The 17,437-nt window shown below is 34.5% G+C and overlaps 1 non-coding gene across 1 annotated transcript; it reads left to right on the forward strand.

The window, feature by feature from the left end:
* The first annotated feature begins 9,117 nt into the window (after positions 1–9,117).
* LOC122687620 lies at positions 9,118–9,248 on the forward strand. The gene has a single exon (XR_006339190.1). It is a non-coding gene; the product is annotated as a U11 spliceosomal RNA (small nuclear RNA).
* The last annotated feature ends 8,189 nt before the right edge of the window (positions 9,249–17,437 follow it).

Genomic DNA, 17,437 nt, shown 5'->3' on the forward strand with positions numbered 1-17,437 from the left:
TGAAAGATAAAGACAGTAAAATAAGTGCTATAAGTGTCTATTTCTACTCATTTGGCAAGGCTTTTTTTTTTTTACTTGACATACTATGTTTTGATGATTGTTCGTTCAGTTATTCTACTTCATGTTAACAAGGGAAATCTACTACATTTGGCATGAACTTTGATTTGTAGCCATAAACTGAGGGAAAAAAATAAAAATGCAAATATTACATACACAGAAGCAATTTATTCACCCTGTCTATCAGTTGGCAGACAGCTTCAAATTCCTAGTAAATATGTTCTAGTGTGAGATAAGGAGGTGTCATTCAAAGGAACAGGAAGAATACATATTTAGACCAAAAAAAAAACACACCAGTGGTCAGAAACTATAATCTCTCCGAATTAATGCCTGAGAAAATTACAAAGTGGATAATTTGTTCATCCTGGAATTTTCCCTCACTTATTTGATTATTTTTTATTGTAAACTCACATTATCTCACATTCGTTCATCACACCTAGTTCTACATTTCTTTCATCAGTTTCAATTTAAAGATTGATTCTCTCAAAATCAGTTGCAATAGTTCAACTAAAACATGCTCTTTAGAAGTGGGTAAGCCCAGATTGCTCTGGGGGGTACTGAAAGTAAAGTAAAACATAGAATCTATTGAATAGCATGAAAGATACCAGAATGTCCCTTTTCTTTTCCTGCTTTGACACGTCAGTCAAACCTGGCTAACACCCCTGGGGAAAGTCATCAAAGCCAGTTTTCAGAGATTTGTCAGAGTTTCTCAGGGAACATTCTAAGTATCCTATTTTCAAGAGGATTACAGTTTAATATGCTCACTCTGAATATCTTTTCTTATTACCTAATTGGCTGAAGTTATTAAAAACTTCTCAGCGAGTTGAGTTTCAATTCACACCTTGTAAAAAAGGCTAAAATATGCACACAGAAGACTTTTGCAACAGAACAAGCAGTGTTGCTGTTTAGTGTGACTCATTATAGCACAAAAAGTAGGGCCCGAAGCTAGACTATGAGATTTAACACTCACCTCTGTGAAATAGGTGAAGTGCAACATTTAACATCAATCTTTACTTTTCAGTTAACACAGCTCATTATGGACCAGATGGCTTGACTGTTCTGCCATTTCCTGTGTATATTTTTACAAGACTAGAAATGCAACTCTTCTTAAAAGAAAAGTAAAATGTCGTAATCGTAAGGTGAGTGGTTTCAAGGATAGATGCTAAGAGTAATTTCGGATTTATTGAAAAGCAGGTTCTAAAATACAGGTAAATTATTTCACCAGTGAAATGTTTGAAAGAGACATTTAAACACTCACCTGTAATTCCTTTACATTTATCATTGTAATTACTTCAAAAACTACAGGGCTCTGAGTCATTTCCCTGCATTTTGATCATAGATACCAGGAAGAGCTATTTGCTTCATGAGTTGCTAAAATCAAATCTCCAAAGTCTATGCATTGACTCTCTCTGCTCTTGACACAACTGCTTGAAGGACTGAGTCCAAAAGTGAGGTTTTTCTGCTATAATGCCTGTATATATATAACAACTGATAATTTCAAATTATTCAAAAAAGGGCTCACATTTGAGCATTCCATAAATATAGCTGTGCTGTTGATAGCTGGATATCAAACATGACATTCTGTAAAATGTCCACAGATTTCATGGAACTAAGCTCCCATCCCTACGTCAGAAGCAAAGACATCCAAATAGCACTCCACTTACCTTTATGTCTTTTTTTTCTCTCCTGAAGGCATCACCTGCTGAGCTCTAGTTCAGCTTCTTACACCTAAACTTTTTTTTTTTTTTTTGCATTCATGCTCCTGTATTACATAAGTACAAGTTGAAATCTGCTTGACCATAGGTTTACAGTGTGATTCTCTTGATGTGTGATCTTTAATTTCTACTGCCCTTTGAAATAGGAGATACTAATGAGATGTTCAAATATAGCTAATGGAAAAGTAAGATGGCCTTGAACAGTCAGTCAAGCATTGGGTCCTTTATAACAGTTTAATCAAAAGCCCTTTGATGATACAACTTCAAGCATTTTTCTGAGGCTTTTAGCTCACTCTGTTGACTTAACAGCAAGCCTAACTTACTTTAAAACATCAAAATGTTTACTGAGAAACAAGAAAGTCACTGTTTTACCCAAACACAGCATGTCAAACAAAAATTCAGCAGGCAGCAATGGAGTATTTTTTAGAGGCAGAGACAAGGCATGGAAAATGGTTGTATAGTTTAAAGAGGGGAGGAGGGAGAGCTATGGCCATTCGTTCTATTCTGTTCTGCTATTTCTTGTTTTCAACCATTTTCAGCTGTTTACTATACGAAGTAAAGTAAGTTTACTGCACAAAAAGTACAATAAGAATCGACATGAAGTTTTCTCTACCTAAATCAGTTACAACTACCAACAATACTCACTCAGATTTACTTTTCAGACCTTTTGCCCAAGTTAGAAAATTATGTCTAACCCCTAGTGAGCACTCAACAATATGTATTAGATAGTTGCTTTAGTGATTTTTATGTCAAGATTACATGCCATTTTAATCCATGTGAATATTTCCTCCCCTGAATATTTATAATGCTCAAGTTTCTAAATCTTACTCTGGAATTACCACAAAACAAAGATTTCTCCAGGAATGTTCCTGCCTTATGTTGGGATTTTCTTCCTTTTCTATTTTCTTTCTGCTACTTATATATCTATCCCTTCAGGTAAATATTTCCCCCAGAGTTAATTTTTTCTCATGCCCCACAAATAATGGCTTAATGCATTTCCACTCCAAAGACTTTAACTCCAAGTACTTAACACTGAGTGCCTAGATTCTCAAAGCATAAATTCACAGATTCCAATGTTGAGTTTACTTTGGAAGAATCAGCAGGGAGCCATTAATTTTCCTCATGATGTTCAAGGCATACAGTTACAGGCATATTAAAATTTGAAGCACATAATCCTCAGTATAAACAAACTAAAAATAATGGGCACTCATCAATTAAACTTTTCTTTTTGCAAAGTACTACTTTTATCCAGTTTAACGTGAATCATTAAATTGTATAGTCAGTTTCTATTGTGGTATGTTATTAGCTATAACTATTGTTTTCACTTACAAGTAGTATTTTTATTATAAAATATGATTATGAAGATCATTGTGAGATAAGATGAAATCAAATAAAACCCTGGTGGGTGTGTGTGTTTGTGTCTGTGTGTGAATGAATCCTATATCCTTTCCTTCATCTTCTTAGGTCAGATGTTTGGCACAGATGCCCTCAACATAATGCTAACCACCCACCATTGTCTCCCACGTGGGAAGGGAAAGGAAAGGAGAAGGAGATTAAAGTCAGCTCTGAACCGGCTTGCAATTTGGGCCTTGAGAAAAAAATGAATTGTGGTTTCTGTCCCACCCAAATCTTCATGAAGAAAAGAGTAACTAGATGATCTAGAATTTAAGAGGCTTCAGAGGGAGGAAAATAATGCATCTTCTCATGTTAGTTTAAACAATAAAAAACCTTCTTGCTTCTTTACACAGAGGAAAAGGTGAAAGGGGATAAACACAAGATAATACAGTTTCCTCATGATTAAATTAATTAGCGCTAAAGTGAAGGAAATGTTCATGAGTAGAGAGATAGAGTTGACCACACAATATGACTGCAGTGGGTGTGGAAGTAAGGTACTGCAGAAATGTTCGCCTACCAATGTTCCTCCTTCAGGAAACCAAAACAACTAGTCTTGTGAAACCCCATTCTACCTTCTCCTGGGCTTCCCAGGTGGTGCTAAGTGGTAAAGAATCCGTCTCCAATGTAGGAGCTGCAGGAGATGCAGGTTCGATTCCTGAGATGGGAAGATTCTCTGAAGAAGGAAATGAACACCCACTTCAGTATTCTTGACTGCAAAGTCTCATGGACAGAGGAACCTGGTGGGTTACAGTCGATGGGGTCACACAGACTCAGACATCACTGAACAACTGAGCACTGTCTTTCTCCTCAGATTATTGTGTTACAAGATTGAGCATGAAAGATTTCAAAGAATAATCCATTCTGAAAGGTTGCTTGAAAAATGGATAGCTATATTTTAGGTTCCATATGTACTGAAAATGAATATGGCTATAACAGTATCATAGGTTCACAGGACTACAAAAACACAGCTCTTCAAAAACAAGTATTGGGGATTAAAGATTTATCCTGTCAAAAAAGAAGAAAGAGCAGAAAGGACAATAAGAAGTTATGTAAGAAATCTATCTATCTATCCATCTATACATATATACAAATAGAGAGAGATAAAATAGCACTATCTAACCATTACACAAAAGGTAGAAATATTAAAACAAGACACTGTAAAAATTTTCCATAGGAAAAAATGTGAAAGATAGTTTCACAGTGGGTGGGGAGTGACATTACCAGCACAACCAAATGTTAATCATTATTATTATTTTTTTGGCCATGCTATGAGGCTTGCGGGATCTTAGTTTCCCAGATCAGGGATTGAACCTAGGCCCTTGGCAGTGAGAGCGTGTATTCCTAACCACTGAATAGCCAGAGAATTCCCATTAATATTATTCACATGGAAAAAAAAAGAAAAAAAAACCCTGTGAAAACCAAACCAATAAAATACTCAATGTTTTCCAAAACGAGAAAAAAATTATACACATTCAACTTTTCCACAGTATTACAGTAAAGATAATTAATATCTTTTTTAGTCATCAAAAATGCACTTAGAAAAACTATTTTCACCCATAAAAATGGATTTTTAAGTGGGAACAACCAATTGTTGACTAAAGATTCTAAGATATGTATTGTTTCACATATTACACATTAGTATTGCAACAAATTTTCTGAAAAAATTCTGAAAGTGAGTTTCAAAATGTTTTCAAAAGTTCACTTCTGGAAATCTTAAGAAAACAAGTATATATAGAAAGATTTAATTCTTAAGTTGTATATCTTGTTGTTACAAAAATTGGAAGCTATATGTTTAAATACAGATGTAGTCTTTCCTAATAAAATTCAGTGATTATGAGAGATGATATTATTCAATTATCTTCTTAGTAATTCATGTTTACTGGATTATATCAGCTCAATCATATATATCTAATGTTTTGAAGATGTTATAGTTAGATGAGTTATACTGAAACAAATAGTATTGAGTATAGCAAACTATCGGGTTGAATCATTGCTCTACCTATTAGTAATTTGTGATTCTGGGAGATTTAATTTTAATTAACAATCATCCACTAAAATATTTTAGAGAGTTATTTAAGAAAAATAAGATAATAAGTAGAAAGTGCTCAGTACCTGCAGTGGATGAACGCCTTCATCCCCCTAAAATTTATCGATTGAAGACCTAACCCTCAAGGTGATTGCATTAGGAGGTGCAGCCTTTGAGAAGTGATTAGGCCATGAGGGCTCTGCTCTCATGAGTGAGATTAAGTGACTTTATAAAAGAGACTCCAAAGGGTTCCCTCACCCCTTCCACAATGTGAGGTTGTAGTGAGAAGACTGCTGTCTATAAGGAAGTGGGTTCTAATCAGACACCAAATCTGCTGGTACCTTCATCTTTAACTTCTCAGCCTCCAAAACTATTAAAACCAAATTTCTGCTTTTTTTTTATAAGCCAATCAGTATATGGTTTTTGTTACAGCAGTACCAAGGGACTAAGGCTGCAGGTTCCAACATTTCTGGCACTAGGGGACAGTTTCCCAGGGGACAATTTTCCCCTGGATTTGCGGGGGTAGGGAGGATGATTTCAAGACGATTTTCATAAGTCATAAGGAGTGTACAACCTAAATCCCTCACACATGGCAATTCACACTAGGGTTTGCACTCCCATGAGAATCTAATAGCACCACTGATCTGAGAGGAGGTGGTAATGCTAATGATGGGGAGTGGCTTTAAAAACTGTTGAAATGTCACTTGCCTGCCCCTCACCTTCTGTTGTACAACCTGGTTCCTAACAGAGCAAGGATTTGTAGCAGTCTGTGGCCCAGGGGGCTGGGGAACCTTGGAGTAGGATGAAAAAGTGGAAGTTGCTCTGTCCTATCCAACTGTTTGCAACCCCATGGACTGTAGCCTGCTAGGCTCCTCTATCCATGGAAATCTGCAGGCAAGAATACTGGAGTGTGTAGCCAATCCCTTTTCCAGGGATCAAACCCAGGTCTCCTACATTGCAGGCAGATTCTTTATCATCTGAGCCACCAGGAAATTCCCTTGGAGTAATACAGTATGTAATAATAATCATAATACTTTAAATGCTATTATAGCCCTCATCATTTTTATCAGATCTGAAGTAAAACTCTTAATAAAACTTAAAAAAAAATTCAAATTGAAACTCAGATAAAACATTCTCTTGTAGGTTGTTTACTAGGAAAACAATAATAAGTTTAAACAAACTATCGTCTCTAAGAACTAAAAATTTGTACTCTGGTGGCCTTTATAAAACCACATACAACTTTATTTAATTAAATATTCTTTGAGTAAGGAACTGAATTTTTGTTCTTATGATTATGCTATTATTCTATGAAGTAGAAAGCTATCAATAGGCATCCTATTTATACTTTAATAATTGGGGAAAATATATACCTTACCTTAGATATTTTCCCTATGCTCCCTTGCCCCTTCTTAATTTTATTCATTTTGTAGTTGCTCAATTAATACAAGCACATTTATCTTGAAAACATTATCAAGCAATCAATAGGCATTATGCAATGATTTCAGAGTCATATAAGAAGCAATGGAAATAATTATTATCTACAGAAAATGATGGTATATATATATTTTTAATGTCAAATGTATTAATTGTGCGGCTCAAAGTTCTTTTATCCCTGCACCTAATTTACTTCACATGTTGACTACAGATTAAGTGAAATTAGTTCTGACAAAAGATTATATGAGAAAGACAAGGACAGGCCATATATAATTAAAATTTTTATAATTTACCAAATCATTGTGCTTCAATTTCCCCCACTGCCTTATTAATCTATTTACATGTATTTCTTCTCTAAAACTACTATCGTTTTAAAATAGTCTTTCAATTAACAAAAAGCTGGTTGAATTGAGCCCCAAATACTTTAAGATGTCTTTTTAGACAATGGCAGATTATATATATTTGAATAATAAATCCACAATAAAATACTCTACATTTGGGTACCATTGACTGTATAACTTGTTATTACATGCAATTCATTTTTTAAACAGAAATAGAAATTACAAAATTTCTTATAACATGTTAGAGGAATAAAACAATAAAGTAAGGTTCTGTGATTCAGAATCTGGCTACGGAGAAAAACAGCAAATGTTAGTGAATTCATTATTGCTATAATTCTGCTTATTAACAATGAAAATGTAAATACTTAAAAATGAATAAAGCTGCATTAGTAACGAACCTAGGTTTTCACATTTTTGTTTATTTATTTATTTTTTTTTTATTTTTTTTTTTTTACACATTTTTGTTTAGAAGTGATAAGTAATGTATGAATGTGACAAAAATAAAATTAACCATTCATCTTGATCAGAAATCCAGGACTATTTGAGATACAGTTCCTCTTATAAATTCTAATTCTTACCCCTAGAAAATACAAACAGTACTCTGTCTAGTTATCTTTCACTTTAAAAATGTGTCTGGCTGGAAAGAAACAGGAACGCTGATAATTTAGATTTACACTGATAAATCTGACATACCCTCCCCATTTGCTAAGAATTTTGCCATTATTACATGGTAATTCTGCTGTAACACTGACTGTAAATATCCAAATGTGTTTAAAATTTACCATGTAACATGTGGCCCTATTTAGAAAATCTACTGCCCATCTAACACACTTTCTCCAAAGTGGAAGAAAAGCTTTTCATGAGTTGAACAGGGTTCTGATGTGATTGCATAATAAATATACAGCCATAAAGCAAATGCTTCTAAATTCAAAATAGCAACATTTAGGACTAAATGAGATGCCTTTGTGTGGAAGTCTAATGATCCTTAATGTTTATAGACCTAAAAAAGAACTCAGAATACAACAGCAGACAAAGCACTTAAAAATTGCACTGATTTTTCTGAACCAAGCAGAAAATTTAAATTTAGCCTTTTATAAACCTAATTGGGAACAATCTTTTAATGACTAACACACAACAATGTAAATAGCAACCTCACCTGCTTTAGTTACCATAGCATATTTAAATCGGATAGTTAGAAAAATACTAACCCCACATTTGCTCAGCTTAGCTATAGTGAAATCAATATAGAATTAACAAAATCATATTGAGTTTACTGGAGATAAAAGCATTGTATCAAATCACTTAATTAAAATAAAAACACATTTTAAAAGGTTTTTAGTCTGATTACAGTTTTTGTTGACCTAGATTGTAGCCCCAAATCTACTTTATCATCATACTAATAAGGTCACAAATTCTCTGACACTCAATGGAGAGTGAGGGATCTATTTCCCTTCTCTATCTTCTGGGCTGGTCTGTGATTCTTTGACCGATAAGACTGGGGAAAAAAATGACACACACTATCCAGAACTACTTTTAAGGTGAATAGCAATTCCCAAGTTTGACTTTTAGAGTTGCCATGTAAGAAGTCTGACAACTCTACCAGAGAGACTTCCCAAAGGAAGTGATCGTAAAAATAGGGAAACAGGGAGAAGAGCACAGCTGAACACAGTCTGCTAGCCGTCCCCACCAAGTCACCAGAATGGGACTGAAGCTGCCTGGGGCCTCATCTATTAACATATCCTCTCTGCCCAGCTGCCAAGTGTGCAAAGCGACTCCAGTTGGCACCACATGAACTAAAAGAAGAACCACCCATCCAAGCCCCACCTGAAATCCTCAGCCACAAAATTGTGGGATATAATGAAATGTCTATTGTTTTTAGCCACTGAATTTTGACATAGTTTATTAAACAGCAATAGCTAACCAGAAAACACCAGTTCTTAGAACTAAGATACCATGCAAAAATAGCAAGAGTATTCTAATATTGGCACTGGGGAACTTATCTATCCTTTTGCCAGTGCATTAGTACATTCATCTTGAAAAGAAGTGTGGTGAAATATCATCTTTCTAAAGCCATAAAAATTCTTCTATGCTTTGTCCCAAGAATTTTGAAGAATTTGATCTAAAGAAATAATTCAAGATAAGCAAAATAAAAAAGGGCTTCTGTCGTGAGTGGCACACGTGGGGCGGCTCGTTTCCTCTACGTGAGGAATCGACATCAAAATAAGCAAAATATATATGTAATAAGTGTATATGTATATGTTAAGTATATTATATTATGTATAAATATGTTATTGTGTATTATATATGTATCTTACTAAGTGAAAATGTGATTATTTTAATCAAAATATAAATGATTATGATTAATAAAAATAAGGTTCTAATGAAATAAATGATGGTGTGTCAATGAAGCCATTATTATGTATTAAGAAAAATAATAATTTTGAAGACTGTAGCTATTTAGAAAATATTTATGCATATATTGTAGAGTAGAAGAAGCAAATGATACACTTGCAGATATTATATTGGTAAACATATGTATAAGTTACGTACACTAGTAGAGAAGAAAGCATGAGCAAATAAAAACAATATAACTATAAAGAACTTTTGGAAAATTTAAACTGTTAATAATTTGTTATATTCCTTGGGTCATAAAGCAGATTTAAAAAAATAATAACTTGGACTTCCTTGGATCAGTGGTGAAGAGCCTGCCTGCCAATGTAGGAGATACAGGTTTGATCCCTGATCCAAGGAGATCCCAGCTGCCACAGGGCAACTGAGCTCATTCACCACAACTACCAGGCCTGAGCTCTAGAACCTGTGAGCTCTAACTACTGAGGCCTGTAGACCCTGGAGCCTGAGCTCTGCAACAAAATAAAGCCACCACAGCGAGAAGGTCATGCACTGCATGACCCTGCTCTCTGCAACCAGAGAAAAGCCGGAGCAGCACAGAAGACCCAGCACAGCCGAAAATAAATAAACATTTAAAAAATAACAACTTAAGGATATGGACTGATGCAACAAATGCTGTATGTGCATGATCTTTTAAACAGTTGGTAAATCCAAAGAGTTTTGTAGAATTACCAGGCAATGAAGCAACTTTAGAAAGAAAATAAAATTACCCATATACTATAAAAGCAATATGTGAAAGTGAAAATCGCTCAGTCGTATCTGACTCTTTGCGACTCCATGGACTATACGGTCCATGGAATTCTCTATGCCAGAATACTGGAGTGGGTAGCTGTTCCCTCTCCAGCAGATCTTCCCAATCCAGGGATTGAACCCAGGTCTCCCACATTGCAGGTGGATTCTTCATCAGCTGAGCCACAAGGGAAACCCATGATAGAAATATATAACTCTTCAAAGGTAAGATCTACTCCATGTAACTTTAGGAAATCTGACATGTTGGCATTAGGATTTCCACCCTAATCATTCTGTATTTCGTGTGTCTGACAAATTCTAATATGTAGCTAGCATTCAGAATCTAATGAATGAGTGAGTGGATGAATGAATGAAAATCTGTTGCAAATCCTGTTACCACTGGAACAGCTATCAAAGTTAGAATTTGCATATATGGCATACAGTACACATAGAGGCACTATTCTTATACTTCAGAAATGATTTGTGAGTCCTTTAACTTGTTTAAGGTATAGACTTTTCTTTATGTCAAGTTATTCGATTTACAAGTTATTTCTTGTTAGAGAACGATTCGAGTCCTTTTTATATTTTGGCTTTTTTTCTATTTTCTATTCCCTGTCAACATATTTTCAATGAGCTTCAATAAAATAAATGATTACTCAAGTTACCTGACTTCCTCTCCCACTGAAGAAACTTTAGACAGTTAAAAGAAAGAGAAACAAAGTAATTTATTTGTAAAATGTAACTATTTATTTGATAAGTTATTTCCACATAGCAGAGCTTGAAGCCAACTTTAGACTGTAACTTTATTACTCCTAGCATGTGGAAGAATCTATTAACCAAAGCAAAAGAAGCCAAAAGAACAACAAAAAATAATGAGTGAATGATTCTTCAGTCCATATTTAATCATTCTTCTTATCAAAGGAATACTGAAGTAGTTGATGTTTGTCTGAAAATACTATAGCTTCTTTTTAAAAATGGCTTTATTGAAACATAATTCATAAAATGTACAGTTCACCTATTCAAATTATACAACTCAATGCTTTTATTATTATACAGAATTGTACACCTATTACCACAATTTTCTACCATTTTTATATGCCAGAAAGAAACACAAATACATTATCAGTCACTTCTTGTTTCTCCTAACTCCCCTTGACCTGGGTAATCACTAATCTATTTTCCATTTTTAGAGATTTGTCTCTCCTGAACATTGCATATAAATGAAATCACAAAATTTAAGGTCTTTCACTGGCTTCTTTCACTTAATATAATATTTTCAAGGTTCATTCATGTTAAGCATATGTCAAGCTCTTCGTTCCTTTTTATTGCTTCCTGAAATGTGATATGGATATATGCTATTTTATTTACCTATTTATCAGTTGAAGAACATTTTGGTTGTTTCCACATTTTAACTGTTATGAATAACGTTACTATAAACATTTATGCACAAGTCTTTTTGTATGAACATATGTTTTTATTTCTCTTCAATATATACCTAAGAGTGGAATTTCTAGGTTGTTTGAAGACTTTATGTTTAACCTTTTGAGAAACTGTCAAACTGTTTTCCAAAGTAACTCTATTACTTTATGTTACCCCCAGCAGTGTATAAAAGTTTCAATTTCTCTACAGCCTCATTAATACTTGCTGTTATCTGAATTTTTGATTATAGCCATCCTACTGAGTGTGAAATAGTATCTCATTTGGTTTTGATGTGCAATTCTCTAATGACTAATGATGTTACACATCTTTTCATGTGCTTATTGGCCTTTGATTATATTCTTTAGAGACATGTCTGTTCAGATCCTTTACCCATCTTTCAATTGAATTATCTTTTATTATTGAGTTATAATATTTGCTAAACTTTCAGGATACAAGTGTCATATCAATTATAGGATTTGCAAATACTTTCTCCCACTATTTGCGTTGCCTTTTCACTTTATTGATGATGTTCTTTGAAACACCAAAATATATAATTCTGACAAACTCCAATCAATCTACTTTATTTCTTTTCTCATTGATGTGATATGGCTTTTTGAGGAAAGGATTGTGATCAATACTTTGGGTGAACATTTTTACAGCCAGAGGCCATGAATTCTGTCCATGGAGCACAGGTGCCTTGCACATGACTCTAATCCCCCAGCGACTTTTCTGGCCTTAATCACATACCAGAGTCTTTAAGCAGCTGTAGACTCATGGCACCTCTATGGGATTAGAAAGCAGAGGAGACAAAGACCCTAATCCTTAAAGAATGTGACATGTTTCTTATAGTTCAGAAAGCAGAATCCTCAGAGAATGCTGGTTAAACTGGAATTGACTTTTAAACAATATATACATGGAATACAGGTTGCATATGTTAAATTACTTAACCAACTAGTTTTTCTTCCAGTTGTATAAATTCTTTGAATAAGTATTATTTGAGTCACTTTTTATGAAAATACTGTAAGTTATTACCTGTTTATATATGTAAAAATGATGAGTATTATGAATCAAAGAATGATACTAATATTCTATTTTAACAATGGGTCTCCTATAATGTCAGATGGATCTCTAAACTCAACTCTCTCCATTCAAACTTATCATGAAATAAGGTCCTTTCAAACACAGTCATTTATGTCTTCCAATTTCATTTCTTAATGATGCTTTCCTTTATTTTGTTGGTTCTGCATTTTTTATCTGTAACAGTAAATAACTTTACAGGGTTTCCATGTTGTTCTGCTTCAAATGCTAAAGTTGGCAACTTTTTGAATTCCTAAATAAATCACTATTTTAATAGCAAGTTAAATATTTACTGTCACTGCTGGGTAGAGTATACCTGTTGAGAGAATTAGAATTCATTTAAATCAATTCTTATGATATATTTTCATTATTTATCATCAATGATCAAATATGATAGCTTTCAAATTCCATTGTGATCCTGATCTTACACTGTTTCTAAAAATTTATAATGATTTTTGATCAATGCGACCTGGAATTTCTTTTGTTAAAAAGATTTATATGACCAAACTCTTTGAAGTCATGAGAAAATGTTGCCTCATATATCTAAATCCTTTTACATGGCAAAAGAGTTAAAATCTTGGATTATTTCTTTTTGGAACATGGAAGCCCTTTGGGACAGAAGTCTGCCATTATCTTTTAAAAAAAAAAAAAAAAGAGCTTTTACTCCCTCATTAACTTTTCCTTAAGAGACAATGACCAGCTTCCAAAAATTAACTACAACAATGAAGCTAGGTTTCTCTTTCATTTTTCATCTGGTCATTTTTAAACAATTTTAGTTCTAGGCAGCTTATACATGTGATAATGAATTGGTATTAGTATTGTCAATCTTCTTTGAAAGAAACCAGACTTGCCTCTTAATTTAAAAGGTTGAAAACCCCCCCAAATCCTTCTAAAATGACAATTTCTCTTTTCTGTGTCCAAAAGATTGTCTGTGCTGCTGAAGGCTATGAACATATATTTCACAAAGTCTGTACTCCTAAAAAGCACATATTTTTATAAGAAAACAGATTTTAAAAGAATTCAGACTATAATTACTGACATTTAAAACATGTCACTTTTAAATCTACATTTCCTTTAAAGAAAGTTTTCAACATGATCATACACATGGCCATATACATCTTATTTCAAACTCATATGTCACTTCTATTCGTAATTCTTTTCACTTGTACTTCAGTTGTTGTTCTCTTTATATTTCTTAAAAGACAAATAGCACTGACTGAAGCCTAATAAGACTGTATCTTTAAGTTCTAATGACAAAAAGATCAATACAGCCTATTTCACAAGTTAAATGAGCTAGTTTTATTCAAGAGCAAAATGAAGTCAATTATTATTGTCAAAAAGGATTTCTACCATACAATATAGTAAATCTGTAGACAGGGAGTGTGATGTTTGGACACAATGTGTAGATTCAAATGGATCTCCATGTGTCTTTCTCAATAAGTTTGACCCTGGAGTAATGAGGCATCTCAGACATTAGACACTTAGGCGGGACTAATGGTTTGATAAATGACTCTATGGCATATCTCTTAATGTTTGCCAGAAACATTTTAACTCATTTAAATGGAGGTTTATTGATTAATGCAGAGGAATAAAGTGTTATTATTTGTATTATTTCGGTCAATATCTATTATCAGAAACAGTTTATTTTTCAGGAGTCAGACTATATCAGGAACTGATTAGACCATATCCAGAGGGAGGTGTCAGCTCTTCACATCAGGTGGTCAGAGTATTGGAGCTTCAGGTTCAGCATCAGTCCTTCCAAAGTATATTCAGGGCTGATTTCCTTTAGGACTGACTGGTTTGATCTCCTGACTGTCCAAGGGACTCTCAAGAGCTGACTCATTTGAAAAGACCCTGATTCTGGGAAAGACTGAGGGCAGGAGAAGGGCAATGGAAGAGGAGACGGTTGGATGGCATCACTGACTCAATGGACGAGTTTGAGCAAATTCTGGGAGGTAAGAGAAGGACAGGGAAGCCTAATGTGCTGCAGTCCATGGGGTCACAAAGAATCAGAAATGACTTAGAAACTGAACAACAACGAAAAGAGGGAGGTGATCAGAATGACTAGAAGAGTGGAAACTCTAATATGAGAAAAGGTTAAGGGATGGGAATTATTCTGCCTAAAAAAGAAAAAAAAAAAAAAAAAAGAATGGCTAATAAAAACAGCCAAATATTTGAGCGCATGGCTCACAGAAGACACATATGGCCCTAGTGAGAAAAATGAAATAATTACTTGAAGGCAAATGTTCACTCTTTGTGAAGAAGTTAGAGCGCTTAGAAATGGGGGTGGCATCTCAGAAACAATACAGTTTCTAGAAGTAGGCAAGAGGATCCTGGGGAAGAAGGGTTTACAGTGGATACTGACCTGGGGAACCTTAGGGAGACCATAAAATTTTCACTTTGGCACCAGCAGAAACAAGCAAAGGATTGACCGCATTCCTATTACATGCCTCCAACTGTGCTAAGCACATTTGGGAGTGAAATCTGGACTCTGTGATACTTCTGGAGGTTTAAAATATTGATGAAAAGGCAGACCTAAAAATCATAAAACAAATATGTATAAAAAATCCAGTAATATTTAAGCCACAGATTAAAAATTACATGAAAAAAGAAATTCCACTGATTTTACTCACTGCTGTGGGTATAGAATCTACAGTGTCTGATGCTAAGAACATTCTTTCTTTATTGTGTCAAATCCTGTGAGAAGTGTACTATAATAATCCATATTTTACATTTGAGGATACTGAGGACAGAGAGATTAATTTTTCCAAATCACATGACACAGTGGGATTTTAACAGTGGCTCAGAGTTCATGCTTTTAGCAGTTACCTTGCCCTAAAATTCACAGAAATTAAATATGTTAATTACTAGAGGTAAGTCACAAGTCATTAAGAGAAAGACAGCTTTTTATAAGGTGGCAAGCTTGAAAAAGGAAATGAAACTTGAAATTGGGGAGAAAATAAACCAGGTACAAAGTAGAGTCAAAATAGAAAGAGGGTGAAGGAAAACAACATTTATTCATTTATTTAGTGAGTACTAAAATAACCATATACTATGTGAAGCATTGGAAAAGTATATGAAAGACTAATACCAATTCCTGCCTCCAAAAAGGAAGTATGATGTAGAAAGAACTTGGAATTGGATTTTGACAGACCTTAAACCTATTTCAGTCTTTCACTTACTATGCATGGGGAAGCCCTTGAACTTCCCTGATATCATCCTGGGGCAAAACTATAAAACAGGAAAATTAAATGGCAGGAAAAAGTCAGACAGGTAGATTAATCTGACAGCAGCATATTGAATAATTTGAATTTGAGATACTGGAATAATGACAAGCAATTAGGTTTTATTGCAGAAAGCCAGGAGTGAATTAATTAGATAAAAGTGGCCAGGATGTTGGTGGGTCTCTAAGAAATAAAATCAATCAAGCAAAGGCCAAAAAGAAACAAACCAAAACTCAAGAAGGACCACTATATGTGTGTGTCACTTGGTCGTGTCCAACTGTTTGTGACGCCATGGACTGTAGCCTGCCAGTCTCCTCTGTCCATGAGAATTCTCCAGGTGAGGATATGGGAGTGGGTTGCCATGCCCTCCTCCAGGGTATCTTCCCAACCAAAGGATCGAATCCAGGTCTCCTGCAATGTAGGAGGATTCTTTACCATCTGAACCACCAGGAATGTCCATGAATACTGGAAAGGGTAGCCTATCCCTTCTCCAGGGGATCTTCCCAAGCCAGGAACCAGGGGATCTTCCCAACCCAGGAATCGAACTAGGGTCTTCTGCACTCCAGGTGGATTCTTTACCAGCTGAGTTACCAGGGAAACCCAAGGATTGCTCTGGGTTCCCCTAATTACTGAAGGATGGCATACACTTGATTTACAAAATTGGAGAAGAAAAGTAGGTGTAACATGCATGTACATCATGAGTTTGAAGTGAAGAACAGCAAACAGATTTGAATATCAACTGTGCCACACAACTGAACTTGCCTTGGGCAGCATTCTTCACTACAGTTAATTTAGTTTTCTTATTTATGAAATAGAAATAATAATTTTGTATAATTGTTGTAAGAATATTTGAAAATAACATATACTTTTTATTCCCCAAGATAATTAGTGCTTCATAAATGTTGATAATTTGTACTACATTTTGGTTGATCTACTTTATTCTGAAATAGAAGTGTTTTTAATACAAGTTCACAACAGAACCGATAAGAACTTTTCCAGGATGGCAATCATCAAAAAGACCACAAATAAAAAATGCCGGCAAGGATGTAGAGAAAAGGACACACTCTTATGCTGCTTATTCCCATTATGATGGGAATGTAGATTGGAAGAGCTATGATGGAAAACAGTCTGGAGGTTTCTCAAAAAACTAAGAGTAGAACTATCATATGACCTAACAACTCCACTTCTGGGTTTTATTTAAAAAAAAGAGAGAGAGCTAATTTGAAAAGATATATTCATCCCAGTGTTTACAGCAGCATTATTTACAGTTGCCAAAATATGGAAGCAACCTAAATGCTCATAGATATACATCTATCATGGAATAATAATGGAATAATGGAATGATACTACTCAGTCACAGAAAAAGAATGAAATTTTGTCATTGTCAACAATATGGATGGACTTGGAGGATATTAAGGTAAGTGAACTAAGTCAGGTAGAGAAAGACAAATACTGTATGATATCACTTATATGAGGCACATAAAAAATAAAATTAGTGAATATAACAAAAAGCAATAGACTCACAGAGAGAAGAGAGGGAAAGTGGAAAGGACACTATAGGCGTAGAGGGTTACCATGCAACAAATAGTTATAAGGATCAGGGTGTGAAGG

Source organism: Cervus elaphus, chromosome 31, assembly GCF_910594005.1.
Source record: "Cervus elaphus chromosome 31, mCerEla1.1, whole genome shotgun sequence".
Taxonomy (NCBI): Eukaryota; Metazoa; Chordata; class Mammalia; order Artiodactyla; family Cervidae; genus Cervus; species Cervus elaphus.